This window comes from Mus caroli, unplaced genomic scaffold (genome assembly GCF_978045245.1).
Source record: "Mus caroli unplaced genomic scaffold, Mus_caroli_1 scaffold_12, whole genome shotgun sequence".
NCBI classification, from domain to species: Eukaryota; Metazoa; Chordata; class Mammalia; order Rodentia; family Muridae; genus Mus; species Mus caroli.
The window spans coordinates 1,330,752-1,345,290 of record NW_028227267.1 but is presented as its reverse complement, the minus strand read 5'-3'; the positions used below and the strand labels follow the sequence as shown (position 1 = coordinate 1,345,290).

The window sequence follows — 14,539 nt, the reverse complement described above, 5'->3', positions numbered from 1 at the left end:
TGGTTCCTTTTCTATCTCGCAGTATAATATCTTTAAAAAAAGAAAACGGTATATAGTTATCAGCTATTTTGCTCCTTCTGATTCTCAATACCAAGAGCAGAGCTGTCCTCGAACTCTTAGCTTTGCATGTTTGTCAACTATTTCTCCCTTCCTTAGTTAGTTCATCTGCTGTTTTCTTTTTGCTTTTCCAAAAATCAACTTTGGGATCTTTCTTATCAGCTGCTATAATAATCCCTAGTTCTGTAGACTTTCTGCCTGGGACCTGGGATTTTTATTTCCATTGACTTTTACTGTATTATGATGATTTTTCTACATAAAAATTATATAATTTCCATAAAAATTATATAATTTCCATAAAAATTATATAAGTGTTGGTGTGATTTACTGCCAGCTCTGACAGTGTCCCGGTCTCAGAGCTGCTTTCTCACCTATTTAAAACAGTGAGATCTTCATCTACCCCTGTTAATAGAGAATTATTTAGGGGAGAATTTTCCTGCATTGGAAGTAACTTCCCTTCTTCTGATATGTATGTGTTGGCTTGTCTTTGTTCCTGTAAAATTTCCAAGTTATTTGTGCTGCAGGAGGATTCCTTGAGCTCAAGGATTTCCTCTTATTTCCAATCTTACAAAATGTCATGGTGTGTTTTACATGATCTTTATCCACTCCAGTTGAGGGACATCTGGGCTGTTTTCTGTATCTGGCTTTTATGAATAAAGCTGCTGTGAACACAGTCGAGCAAGTGTCCTTGTGGTAAGATGGAACAGCCTTATATTGCCAAACTGTGGTCATGTTTTATAATTATTTTTCGTTTTCTGTATTCTACAATCCCCTTTTCAAGTGTAAAGTTTTGTTTACAACTCTAGACTAATACTATTGTGATTATTCTGATATTACTTTATACTTATTTAATCTTTTAAGGACAGAGCATTATTTGACTTCCATTTTGTTTTTCCTTGAATTCCTATCTGATTTAACTTCATAACTTATTTAGCTTCATAACTTTTTCTTGGTGTTTAAGTATTCATAATGCCTCTTCTGATTTGCATGTGATCAATAACTTTAAGCTTAATTAAACATTGGATGCACAGCAGTCCGTACTACCATAAGTTAATCTGAGATCTCAAAGTTGAAGACTTCTTATGACACACAGTCTGTTACTAGCAGGTGTGCCTATGAATGAGGGAGAACAGCTTGCATACAATGCCTGGGGCTTCATTCATGTGCTGTGTTCCTGGGTACTTCATCCATGTGCTATGTGCCTGGGTACTTCATCCATGTGCTGTGTTCCTGGGTACTTCATGCATGTGTTGTGTGCCTGGGTACTTCATCCGTGTGTTGTGTGCCTGGGTACTTCATGCATGTGTTGTGTGCCTGGGTACTTCATCCATGTGCTATGTGCCTGGGTACTTCATCCATGTGCTGTGTTCCTGGGTACTTCATGCATGTGTTGTGTGCCTGGGTACTTCATGCATGTGTTGTGTGCCTGGGTACTTCATCCATGTGCTGCCTGCCTGGATGCTTCATCCATGTGCTGCCTGCCTGGGTGCTTCATCCATGTGCTGCCTGCCTGGGTGCTTCATCCATGTGCTGAGTGCCTGGGTGCTTGTTACTACTTCTTTCTGGAACTCACTTTGAGCAGTGAGTTTTGTGAGATAGGGACAGTCCTATCTTATTTCTATAACCGTGATGTCACACTTTGGTTTGTCCATGTCCTCTGTGTAAGCTCTTCGAGGAGTGGTATATTGACTAGTTTTCTACTGCTGTGAAAAAATTCTATGACCAAGAGCACCTTAAGGATGAGTTTATTTTGACCTAGAGAGGTAGAACCCATCATGGTGGGAAAGGTAGGGCAACAGGCAGTCATGGTAACAGAAGCAGGAAGACTGCTGACCACCTCCCCATGAATGCACAAGAAGCAGAGAGTGAACCGAGGGTGGAACCAGGCTATAAATCCTCAAAGCTTGATTTTGATGATGTAACTCCTCCACCAAAGCTGTTAACCTCGTAAAGGTCTATAACCTACCCACAAAAGCACCACAAACTGGAGAAGTGAGTGTCCAAACACTTGAGCCTACTGGGGACTTTCTTATTTAAACTACAGGGAGGGAGAAAAGGAGGGAGGGAGGGACAAACAAGTGAAATAAAATGCTCAATGCCTTTTGCAGATCAGGGTAATTAGCATAAGCACTTGGGCCACATTTCTGCCCAAACCTGTCACTCTTCATGGTGCAAACAAGTCCCCATTCCTTCAGGGTTTGTCACTGCCTCTTGCCAGGAGCCAGCTCATAATGTACAAGGAACTCCTCCTGTATATGCACAGGTTTTCTTATGAACTTTGTAATCTAAATCAAGATGCAAAGTAGACATGCCAGAGGAAGGACCCTGTCTCCTTGTCCTAGGTTGTGTTTCTGGGTCAGAAAGATCCTGTCCCAGAGAGGAAAAGTTTCCTGTGACAAAGCAAGGTCACAGTCATCTTGGATTTGAAATAATCTTGTTATGAGAAATCTCTCAAAGACCAAATGCTAGTTAAGAATAATTGTTTTAAAATATCTAGACATACATAACAGAAAAGGCACAAAAATAGTCTCAAATGTCAGAAGTTAACTAGTACAGATTTTGTATTATTTTTCTCCTTTGTACTTTCTATGTGTACAAACATTTACAAAGTAAACACATTTTATATCAAAGGAAATAATTTTTAAAAGTTGGATAGTGGGACTGGAGAGATGGCTCAGTAGGTAAAGTGCTTGCTGCATAAGCGAGAGGCCCTGAGTTTGGGTCCCCAGAAACTATATATGGCTTGACACAGTAGCATTTGTCTGTAATTCCAGTGTTCCTGTGGAAAGATGGGAGGTGAAGAAAGGAAGGTCCATGAAATCTAAAGAGTCAGTTAGTCTGACTTCTGCAGCAAAAGCAAGAAGCCTGTCTCCGACAAGATGGGAGGTTATCCTCTGACCTCCATACAGGTTATGGTATGATGTGAGTCTGAACCCATGACATGTATATTCACACACTTTTTTTTTTTTTTTTTTTTTTGGTTTTTCGAGACAGGGTTTCTCTGTATAGCTCTGGCTGTCCTGGAACTCACTTTGTAGACCAGGCTGGTCTCGAACTCAGAAATCCACCTGCCTCTGCCTCCCAAGTGCTGGGATTAAAGGCGTGCGCCACCACGCCCGGCTCTTCACACACTTTTTAAAAATAGGACAATAATTTCCCTCTACTGCCTTTTGATTGGAGGTTACTGTTCTCCATATGTGCTTAGCTTTGAGGTGGAAGTTATTTAAGTTTCTTGAACTTCGAAGAGGCAGGCTTTGACTGGAGCAGTGGTGTTGCTCCAGGGTAAGTACAATGGTACAATTGAAAGCAGTCGTATATTTTTACAAGCAGGCTGCCAATATGCAACTCTCAGGCTCCAGAGAGACACACAACGTAACTCTAACTCACGGAAACAGGGATTTGATACAGAGAATTGGTTGTGATGTAGGTGTTGGAACACTGGGCAAATAAAAGGAACACTATGGAACTTGGTGACAAGAAGCAGCTTGCTATCCTTGCAGTTGAGAAATGGGGAGAGCAGACAGTATTGCTGAAATCCAGGAACTCAGAGGAGCAGTCAGAGAAGTAGGTGTCATAGCTGCTGGAACTTCTGCGAGACAGTAGAGAATGGGAAATATAAGAGGAACAGCTGCTCCAGCCGACAGCCACGGCCAGAGGACACCCACCACAGAGCCCTTTGTCAAGGTTCTCTGAGGAATGGCTTGCCAAGTGGTAGCCCAAAATTTCAGAACAGAGCAGGGTAGATTTGTTACTAATGGGCAACAACCAACCATATGGCAGTCAGCTTTGGGATAGGAAGTGAGGAATTTGTAGCTGCTGCCACCTCTGTCCCCTGTGCCAGGCCAAACCTCTTCTGTGAACAGCTACTGATGCCCTAGATTTGCAGATATCATCTCCAGAACGTGTCCTTTATTGTGGGTCTATTCATTTCAGCTGCCTCCAGTGCTGCCAATGTGTGATTGGTCCAAAAGCATCTAAGCGGTTGGGACTGAGGGCCAGTTTGTTTTCGAATTCTCCTACCCAGCCAGTTCATGGGAAAAGTTTATTCTCGTGAACTTGACCCCAAAATAATAGGAATAATGTTGTCAATCAAATGGAGCAGCAGTTATTAATAGAATGTCTGATTTTATGAATAATCATGTAACCTTCGCTGAACTCAGAAATGTCTCGTGTCTGTCAAGACATGTTTTCCTATCTCCTAAGTAAGATGTGTCTCACTGGCACAAAGTTGGCTGTATGGATTTTCAGATTCACCAAGGATGAACTTTTGAATCTTGTGTTATACATACTAAATTTTCAGCACTTTGCTATTTTGTTCTTGATAGAGAATTTATGTCTTTAAAATCTGATGTACTGTCAGGGTGGTGGTGGCACACACCTTTAATCCCAGCACTCAGGAGGCAGAGGCAGGTGGATTTCTGAGTTCGAGGCCAGCCTGATCTACAAAGTGATTTCCAGGACAGCCAGGGCTACACAGAGAAACCCTGTCTCGAAGAAAAAAAAAAAAAAAAAAAAGAAAAAGAAAAAAAAATCTGATGTATTATTAGATTATTGTTATGTTTTAATCTTCATAGTTATCGACATTAGGAGATATTTATTAAGATCCTTCACTCAGAGCTGATGAGATGGATCAGTGGGTAAGAGTGCTTGCTGATTTTACCACAAAGCCAAGAGCCACAGTCATCCTAGTTGTCCTTGGATTTGGAGTTCAAGTATTAGCTCCAACTCCACACCTGTGCATCTTGTATGGGCTTTGAGTTGTTTCTTCTGTGTTTTAGAACCTAGCTGATTCCACTTCCTTCAGGAACCTTTTTTTCTTTCTTTCTTTCAAATCACAAGGATTTTCTCCCCTGTAAAATCAATGGTCTATGTTTCTACAGCAGAAAAAGTAAAAAACATGAGTTGATGGTCAGGGGCCAGTGATGTTCGGGCCCACTGTTCTTCACACAGTAAAACAGGAGAGCAAGTCCCACGTACAGGAAACTTGACTCCAGAGATGTTAGGAGTGGGGCAATCCAAATCACACTCATAACAAAGATTATCCTGTAAGCAAAACTGTATTTTGAGGACAAGCAGCAGCTGTAGAAAAAGCACTGAGTTGGGTATTCTTCCACGGTTTCCATGGTTGAGGTCCCAGCTGAGACCTGCAGCAGTACTTGTCAATCACTGTGCCACTGGCCAACCTTTCCTATCATCTTGAAATGATTAGTTTTCCAGCCGTCACTCTTTCGTAATGTTGTCAACTCATTTTAAAGAAGCCATCTCACCCTGATACTACCATATCATATGCTACACCCCTTTCCAAATCCTAACCTTTCAGCTGATACATTAAGTCAGGCACACTTTGAATGATTAGTAGGGCCACTTCCTCCAGGTAACAGAGTCACCAGAAGACACATTTGTCTCTAGTGCCTGGCCCTCGGGTCACAAGCATCCATTGTCAACACCTGTGACAGAAACACCAGCCACTTGCTGGGCACATCCTGGGTGCCTGTGAGCTCATAGTGCAAGGTAAATGCTGTCTCCTTTAGAGCAACTAGACCCATGGTAAGAAAATAAACTATATCTGTATATACTTGCAAATGTCTAGACTGCATGGTCAAAATGCTTTTAGTCCAGTTATCTATACTCTACAGAACTCACATCCTGAAAGACCCCCAGTGCATAGCATGGCCAAGTTTCATGTGACTACTGTGCAGGGGGTGAGGTAGGGATCCTGGAACTCAACAGGGTCTATGTTTTGTAATGTCTGCTGTGTTTGCTATTTGGAAACAATGAAGGGTAACCTGTTTTGAGTGATCTTTGTCTTCCACACCCCCATGGCCCTCCACAGTTCTGATAATGTTCTAGTTACAACCATCCTGCTTGGGTGGGTCCTGTCACCCCCCAAAGGCATTGCTTGTTAGAAGAGAGGCCATGATTTGTTAGAAGTCATGATTTGCTGGTGTCAACATAGCACCTATCCAAGGTACTTGCACATGGCTCACTTCTCAGGAGCACTGACTCTTCTCTTTCCTTGCCTCACTAACAAATGTTGAAGGGCAAGGTTCTCAGTCTTTCCTGACCTCTGCTCTATCAAACAACTCTGACCTTCCATCCCTTCAAATGTGGTAGTTGTGGTGTTAAAGTGCTATGTGCTCCTCAGAGTCTTCAGTCTCTGATTGCCCCTGACTGTGCAGTGCAGCTCCCCACCTAGGGAATCTCTGGTAAGACCACTGAGGTAAGTCTGGTTCAACCAGTCCCTCAGTCCTCTCGAGCATGTGTCAATATTCTGAGCAAAGCAGACAAAAGACTGTCTTTTTGGGTTGCTTATCAGGTTTGCTACTGAGTTTCAAGAGTATGAACATGACTCCTTTGAGCTGTTTCGCTCTAACTGCAGCTTGCTGCTCTCCCTTGTGTGTTCTTAGATGACCACAGCATCAGTGAGTTGGAAGAAGACTCACAGGGATAAGGGCCAGGCAGCATCCTGGTTCCCAATTGTAGACAGATGGGCTTCTGTAATACACAGGACAATGAGCCATCAGTACACGGTGAATGATGTCCTTGGAGCTGGAGGTATTCCTGGCATTCTGTACTTAGAAGTGTCAAATCTAGGCTCTGACAACCTGAATTCTGTCCTCACATGATGGAAAGAGAACTGACCCTTGCAAGGGGTCTGCTGACCTCCAAACATACATGGGGGTGGGGGTTCATATACACACACAACTGTACATTCACAGATACACATTAAATAATAAATACACAAACAAACAATTAAATATAATTTTAAAGTCTCAAATCTATACAAAGTTCATTTCCAAATAGAGATTGCCTAAAGTTCTAAAACTAACTAAATGAATGAATAAAAGTTCACAAGAGGTGTGCAAATTTAAGGAAGGCTGTCAGTACAAATCACTCTTGAATTACATTGTTATCAACAAATGGATGTTTGTCTGGCAGCATAGATGATGAGGAAGGCTCTCCCTTCCTCACTATGGGACCCAGGCCAGAGACAATCCATGTTTCTGGTTCAGCTTTAGATTTCACACTGTGTAGGATATTCAGGATAAGAGAGGATTTTTAAACTATTGTAATCTGTGTAATACAGTTCACCCTTTAAAAGGTCAATGGATTTCAGTAAATTTTCAGAGTCATGTGGCCATCACCATAATCTCCCTTTAGGACATTTTTCTCAGTCCTAAAGGAACCTGCTTGGCCACTGATGGTCACTCTTTCCACAAACCATACCAGCCAGCTACAGACAACCATGCCCTCATTTCTAACTCTGGAAGTATAGTTTTATAGTTAGATGTTGCCTGCAATTCCTAGTAACTAAAATCACATGGTAAACATTGTCCTCAAAACTTGTGATTTATGATGACATTCATTTCTTTCCTATATTCTCAGCTTCCCTTCCCCCATCCAGCACCCACCTTTCCCACCAAATATGGCCACAATCCTTCATTTAACAATTATTTATTCAGGGCCTGCTATGTCCTACAACCTGTGTGAACTCCTGGGGTCACTCATGACTCAGAGCTGACTTCCTAACAGAGAATATGACATGATTCCCAGAAGATACTGAGTCCTTGGAAAGGAGGGTATCAGGAAGTTAGTACCCAGGGTGAACTGTCACAGTGCATCTGGAGCATCTGAGGGAAGCTCCAAAGAGGTGGGGTACACAAGACTTAATGGAGGCAAGGACCCAAGCAGGTCCTAACCCAGAAAACATTTGAGCAGAGGACATGTTTGATGAATAACAAGGATGCTGGTAAGGCCCAAGTGCAGTGAGAACACAGTGGGACAAAGGAACAGATGTGGATGTCACATCTGCTTTTGAGCAGAGAGGTTATGTGAGCTGAATTTTATTCTAATAGCACCACTCTGACTGCCATGATGAGGGCAAAAAAAAACTGATTCAGGGACTATGGTCTCCTAGTAGCCAAGCACTTCCAGAGTGTGTGCAATGGCCTGTGTTCAATTCCCAGCACTTTAAGATAGAGGGACTCCCCTGCACACTATATGGAAGGCCACCCTGGGGCAGTAGTCTTTAGCTTTGGCTGGGCACTTCAGCACTGCTGAGCAGCCTCACAAAACTGGCTGGGTATTAGTCCCCTATCTGATTTAGGATAGGTAAAGATCCTTTCCCAATCTGTTGGTGGTCTTTTTGTCTTATTGATGGTGTCTTTTGCCTTGCAGAAGCTTTACAATTTTATGAGGTCCCATTTATCGATTCTCGATCTTACAGCACAAGCCATTGCTGTTCTATTCAGGAATTTTTCCCCTGTACCCATATCTTCGAGGCTTTTCCCTACTTTCTCCTCTATAAGTTTCAGTGTCTCTGGTTTTATGTGGAGTTCCTTGATCCACTTAGATTTGACCTTAGTACAAGGAGATAGGAATGGATCAATTCTCATTCTTCTACATGATAACCCCCAGTTGTGCCAACACCATTTGTTGAAAATGCTGTCTTTTTTCCACTGGATGGTTTTACCTCCCTTGTCAAAGATCATGTGACCATAGGTGTGTGGGTTCATCTCTGGGTCTTCAATTCTGTTCCATTGGTCTACTTTTCTGTCCCTATACCAGTACCATGTAGTTTTTATCACAATTGCTCTGTAGTAGAGCTTTAGGTCAGGCATGGTGATTCCACCAAAGGTTCTTTTATCCTTGAGAAGAGTTTTTGCTATCCTAGGTTTTTTTGTTATTCCAGATGAATCTGCCGATTGCCCTTTCTAATTCGTTGAAGAATTGAGTTGGAATTTTTTGGGATTTGCATTGAATCTGTAGACTGCTTTTGGCAAGATAGCCATTTTTACTATATTGATCCTCCCAATCCATGAGCATGGGAGATCTTTCCATCTTCTGAGATCTTCTAGGCAAATGGATGGACCTGGAGGGCATCATCCTGAGTGAGGTAACCCAATCACAAAGAAACTCGCACAATATGTACTCACTGATAAGTGGATATTAGCCCAGAAACTTAGGATACACAAGATATAAGATACAATTTGCTAAATGCATGAAACTCAAGAAGAATGAAGACCAAAGTGTGGACACTTTGCCCTTTCCTAGAAATGGTAACAAAACACCCATGGAAGGAGTTACAGAGACAAAATTTGGAGCTGTGACGAAAGGATGGACCATCTAGTGATTGCCATATCCAGGGATCCATCCCATAATCAGCTTCCAAACGCTGACACCATTGCATACACTAGCAAGATTTTGCTGTAAGGACCCAGATATAGCTGTCTCTTGTGAGACTATGCAGGGGGCCTAGCAAACACAGAAGTGGATGCTCACAGTCAGCTATTGGATGGGTCACACAGCCCCCAATGGAGGAGCTAGAGAAAGTACCAAAGGAGCTAAAGGGAACTGCAACCCTATAGGTGGAACAACAATATGAACTAACCAGTACCCCGGAGCTCTTGTCTCTAGCTGCATATGTATCACAAGATGGCCTAGTCAGCCATCACTGGAAAGAGAGGCCCTTTGGACTTGCAAACTTTATATGCCCCAGTATAGGGGAACACCAGGGCCAAAAAGGGGGAGTGGGTGGGTAGGGGATGGGGGGGTGGGTATGGGGGACTTTTGGGATAGCATTGGAAATGTAAACTAGGAAAATACCTAATTAAAAAAAAACTGGCTGGGTTACAGAATGCTAATTGCTAGGGCTACAGGATGAACACTGGGATTTTTCAAAGCTGTCTGAAGGCTGTGTGTGTGTGTGTGTGTGTTTGTGTTCACCCTACGTTGACCACTAGAGCTTTGGAGCATTGAAGAGTCCCATTGATTGGACTTTGCAACTAGGAAAACAAAACTCCACAGATGACCTTGGCTGCACATTGGCAAAACTATGCCTGGAAGTGGCCAGAGATGGCATGGCTGTAACAGTGGCTGAGCTAGGGGACAGTGCTTCAGACAGCTATAAACTGGGTGGGCCCTAGCCAAAGCTCACCAGTCAAGCCAGCCATGATGTTCATTCTGTCGTTTGGCTGAGTCCACTGTAAACTTCTGGGTGTGAGAAAGCTTTTCTCACACTTAAGAAAGGGTCTGCTGCTTGCATTGATACACAACAGAAGATTAAGACCAAGCTGGTGTGTGATTCAGTTTTTAAGAATAATTGTGACAGTAGCCAGGCATTGTACATGAATCTGCTGATTCATATATATGAATGAATGAACGAATAAATGAGGTTTGGACTGGTCTTATCCTGGTCAAATGGCTTAAAGTAAAGACCATATAATATTTCACAATGTCTTATTTGTGGGAGGCTTTAAATAAGCTCAAGGGGGTGGGGAGCCTGGGGCTACATATCTGAACTGTTAGCATTTCTGAGAGATGAATAGAACAGTATTATGTTGTATCTGCATAAACAGAGCTGGGAGTGGGGGAAAAACTTCTTGGAGCCATGAGCTGAGCATGATTCAGCAATTTCAGTGTATTGTTCAAAAAATAAAAGCCCACTAGGAGTGTGGAATGTAAATACCAGGCTGAAGTGCCCTTCCCCCAGCAGGAAACAGACACTAGCTAAAACATTGCATCTTTTTTTCTTTCTTTTATTTTTTTTTCTTTCTTAAACTGAAGGGAATGTAAAAAAACAAAAACAAAAACAAAAACAAAAAATCTTGGAGAGGATTTAGGGGAAGCAGTAAGGCCCCATTAGCAATGAGCAGATGATTTACACCACACACACACACACACACACACACACACACACACACACACAGGCAGCCTCTCACAAGTCTTAGTGCAGTGAGCAGGAGGCAAAGCCTCTCCAGCGTCAGTGAATACCCAGAGTTACCTGGACTTCTACTGCGTGTAATGGTTAGTATGTCTGACAACTAGGTTCTGTAATGTTTTAGAATCTTTGTCACAGCCTGCACATGTGACAGGAGCTCAGGAAGCTATTGAATGATAACTAAACCTTGTTTGCTCTCAAGATGGCCTCTTGAGAGTGTGGCCAGAACATCCAACATGGTTTCTTACTCCCTGTGCCCCAGTACCAAGTATCATGGGCCCACCTAGCAGAATAAATCTTCCAGGTTAAATTGCGGGCTCTTAAGCTCACAGAGTGACACATCAATAAAGAAGACATTAGTCACTCCTCGTGCTTTTCACTTTGGTGGCCACAATTCCCAAATTCTAAACCCAGGTTCTCTCCAGGATGCCAGATAACCACAGCCACAGCCATGGCTGTTCAGTATGAACTGCGGTTCTTAGGCTGTGTGTATTGGATTACTACACAGAACATTTCAGTATTTATTCTGGTCTGGGGTCATGGTGGAAAAAATATATTGATGCACTGAATGCCATGCACTGAGGCATGAGGGCCTCTTGATGGTATCGCCATCTCCAGGTCATTGCAACACAGGCTTTCCAGTAGGACCAGAAAAATCAAACCAGCACTTACTAAACTTGAACATCCAGGGAACAAAGTAACAGAAAATTATGTCTCCAAGTACCTTCCAAAAGCTTCTTTCCCTTCTAAGCTACCTCCCCATCCTCATCCCAGCTCCACCAATCCCAACCCCACCCATCCCAGATCCACACATCGCAGCTTCCCCTTTTAATCCTTAACCAACTCTCTCAGTGTTAAAATAATAACCTAATTCCCATTTAGGATTCCAGGTTTGTTTCTTTTGTTTTCTTTTTTCCATGATTTAACCCAGTAGACTAACATAAATTTGAACCTAATAATTACTTTGACACAGTACTGAAAATTATCCAGATAACAGGTTGTTGAAAGTCAACAGGTAATGAGACATGAGACCTTGTCAAGAGCCAATGAATTTGCTAGTAAGTGAATGACCAAATCGCCAAGCACTATCAAACATGGGTCCAGTAGAAGAAGGGGCAGAGACTATAGATTTCAGACATATTTTTTGAAGATGTTATACTAGGGATTGAACCCAGGACTTTCTGCATACTACAGCTGCTCTTCAAATGATATCATAGCTAGCTTTTGTTTCTGTTTTTGTTTGGGGGGGGGGTGGGGAGTCAGGAGGGGATGGAGTCTCACTATGGGGTAGAAGCCAAACTGGAATTCAGGATTTCTCTGCCTTGGCCCCAAGCATGTTGGCATTATAGGCAAGTGTAGCCATGCTGTCTGAAGTCTTCCCACAGGAATATTGCAAGTCAGTCCTGCCTCAGTTTACCTTTTACATTTAAGAAATGGATAACAACTGTATTCATAGGATAAATTTTTCATCTTCAGGGAATTTTCAGAGCAAGGCTGCTTCCCCCTTAAGAAGATATTATTTTTATCTCTGGGTTTAAAACCTACAGGTACTCCCAGTGGCTTCTGGCACAGCAGAGCCTGCATTCAGATCTGCAAATACCATATCCATGGTATAAGAACAAATATGGATTGATTTCTTTGCTGGAGATTATAATTCTATCAGGTACTTCAATCTATTCTTCCAAAGCACTATAGAGGTGGGGACAGGAGTGGAGCTGTTTGTAGCTACTTATTTCACCATCAAACACCATTAGAAATCAATGATAAAGCACAAAAATCTGTGTAAGCCCTTTGTTTTCTATTCTTGTTTGATATTTTTCACACTTGTGCCTCCTTGAGTCACCTAACCACAATTACACAATTACAGGCTTCTGACGGAGCTGAGTGGTACTTTCATTCCTCTGGGGTTATTGAATTCCAACATGATGAAAGTGCTTCCAGACCACCACCCACTACCCACACCCCACCCCCACACTGGTGTCCTGTACATTTGCTATTTACTAAAGTTCTCCTTGGCTTGGCAGGGGGACAGTGCCCTACTGACCTCCTGGTGGCAGTAAAAGAAGTTTGAGGCTCCTACAACTCACTGGTGGCCTACACAGTCCTTGTCCTTGAGAGTCAGTATCTAGCCCACCTCTCTGCTCCCTAAGGAGCCTGATGAGTGTCCATGTAGAGAAAGGTCTGTGAGAAGAGGAGGCACTGTGAGTGCTCTGCATGACAAGCCTGTGCCCCCTAATCAGCCTCAGAAACTTGAACTGGTCCCCGATTTCTCTATCCCTGTGTTATTTGACTAAGTGCCCCATGTTTCAATCTGTGCAATGGTGCATTTCATGCAGCAGATGGTCTTATAATGACTACCTTCTTTGTTTGCTTAGATTGTTTTAAAGCCTACTCTGACCCCAAGAGTTTCACTCCTACACTGTTGACTTAGTTCTCAAGGCAGAAATAGAATTTTTATCAGACTGTACCCAAGCCCTCCACCATGTAATGGGAGCAACTGCCACAGACTTCAGGACACTTAACATAGTAACTGGTGAAACAGACCTTATCCCATCATGGAAATGGTCTCCTGGCTCTCTTCAGTCTCCCTGTCTGTTAGAAGCAGCAGAACCCATGCTCCTTCCCACATGCAGTGGAAACATTGCCTATGAGGGACCAGGAAAACAAGGGAAGGTCAAGGAAAGGAAAAAGGCAGCATTTGACATGGGCACATGTTAGAGTAGAGTCTAGCAGGGTCTGGGGTTTTTGCTCACTGGGAGAGCACTTGTGCAGCACTTGGTAGTATGCACACTCACTTATAATAGAGATGAGCCCTAGAATGAGATAGTTGATCATGATGGTACATTCTTATAATCTTACCACTCAGAAGACAAAGGCAGGGGGAGCACCACAAGCTCAAGGCCAACCTGAGCTATATAGGAAGACTTTGACACCTTCATCTTCTTGTGAACAACCATTAGCCTCAGCAAGTGAATCTTCATTGTAACCAGAGGCACTGTTGCCTTATTGAAGGAAAAACACTTGACTGCTGCGAACCTGAAAGCTTTGACCTTCCCTAGCCCTTTCCCTGCTGTGGGGCTGAGCCTCCCATCATTCCCAGCACAGGAACTGAAATTGCTTCTGTCTGAGAGTTGTCATTGAACAAAACTTATGGAGCATCAACAGTCAGCCGTCATCAAGGTTGCTTGAGTGTCTGACAAGTGATGGCTGGCCTTTGCAGCAGAAGAACTACCCACTTCAGGGGTGCCTATCAAGGGTTCAGAATGAAGTGGAAGCGCTCCCTCACTGGAGAGACAAAAGTTCAAAAGGCTTCAGAACTTTTGTCTCTCTGCAACAAGTTGGTCCAAATGAAAGTTCTTACCTACAGTCCAGGAATGGTGGTGCATGCTTGTAATAACAAGCATTCAGAAGGCTGAGGCAGGAGGATTTCAAGTTAAAGACTAACCCTGAACTACAAAAGTAAGACCCTGAATAAACGATTCCACAATATGTTGGCCCAGAATGCATTGTGTAGTCCAGGCTGGCCTCAAATTCATTGAAATACTCCTGTCTAAGCCTCTTGACTGCTGGGTTTCCAGGCATGAACAGTTCATGCCTTGTTGAGAGAGTTTATGAGAGCAAACTCTTCTTTGACCCATGAACAGTGGGAATGGTAAACCACGATATCCATAAGTGATGGTTCTGGATGATGCTGGTTCTTAGTCTCTCATCAATATAGCTGTCCTGGCTAACACTCAGTACCTGATACTTCCTCCTCCATGC

The 14,539-nt window shown here is 43.0% G+C and overlaps 1 protein-coding gene across 22 annotated transcripts in view; it reads left to right on the top strand.

Moving 5' to 3' along the window:
• Thrb (thyroid hormone receptor beta) overlaps positions 1-14,539 on the top strand; it is a 405,974-nt gene that overhangs the window by 251,012 nt on the left and 140,423 nt on the right. The window contains exon 1 of one of the 22 annotated variants that reach the window (XM_021181162.3): positions 12,329-12,440. The exons of the other annotated variants lie outside the window; for them this stretch is intronic. The gene's annotated coding sequence lies outside the window, so the exon portion shown is untranslated. Of the gene's footprint in view, positions 1-12,328; positions 12,441-14,539 lie in introns of those variants that run through there. 22 annotated transcript variants of the gene reach the window in all.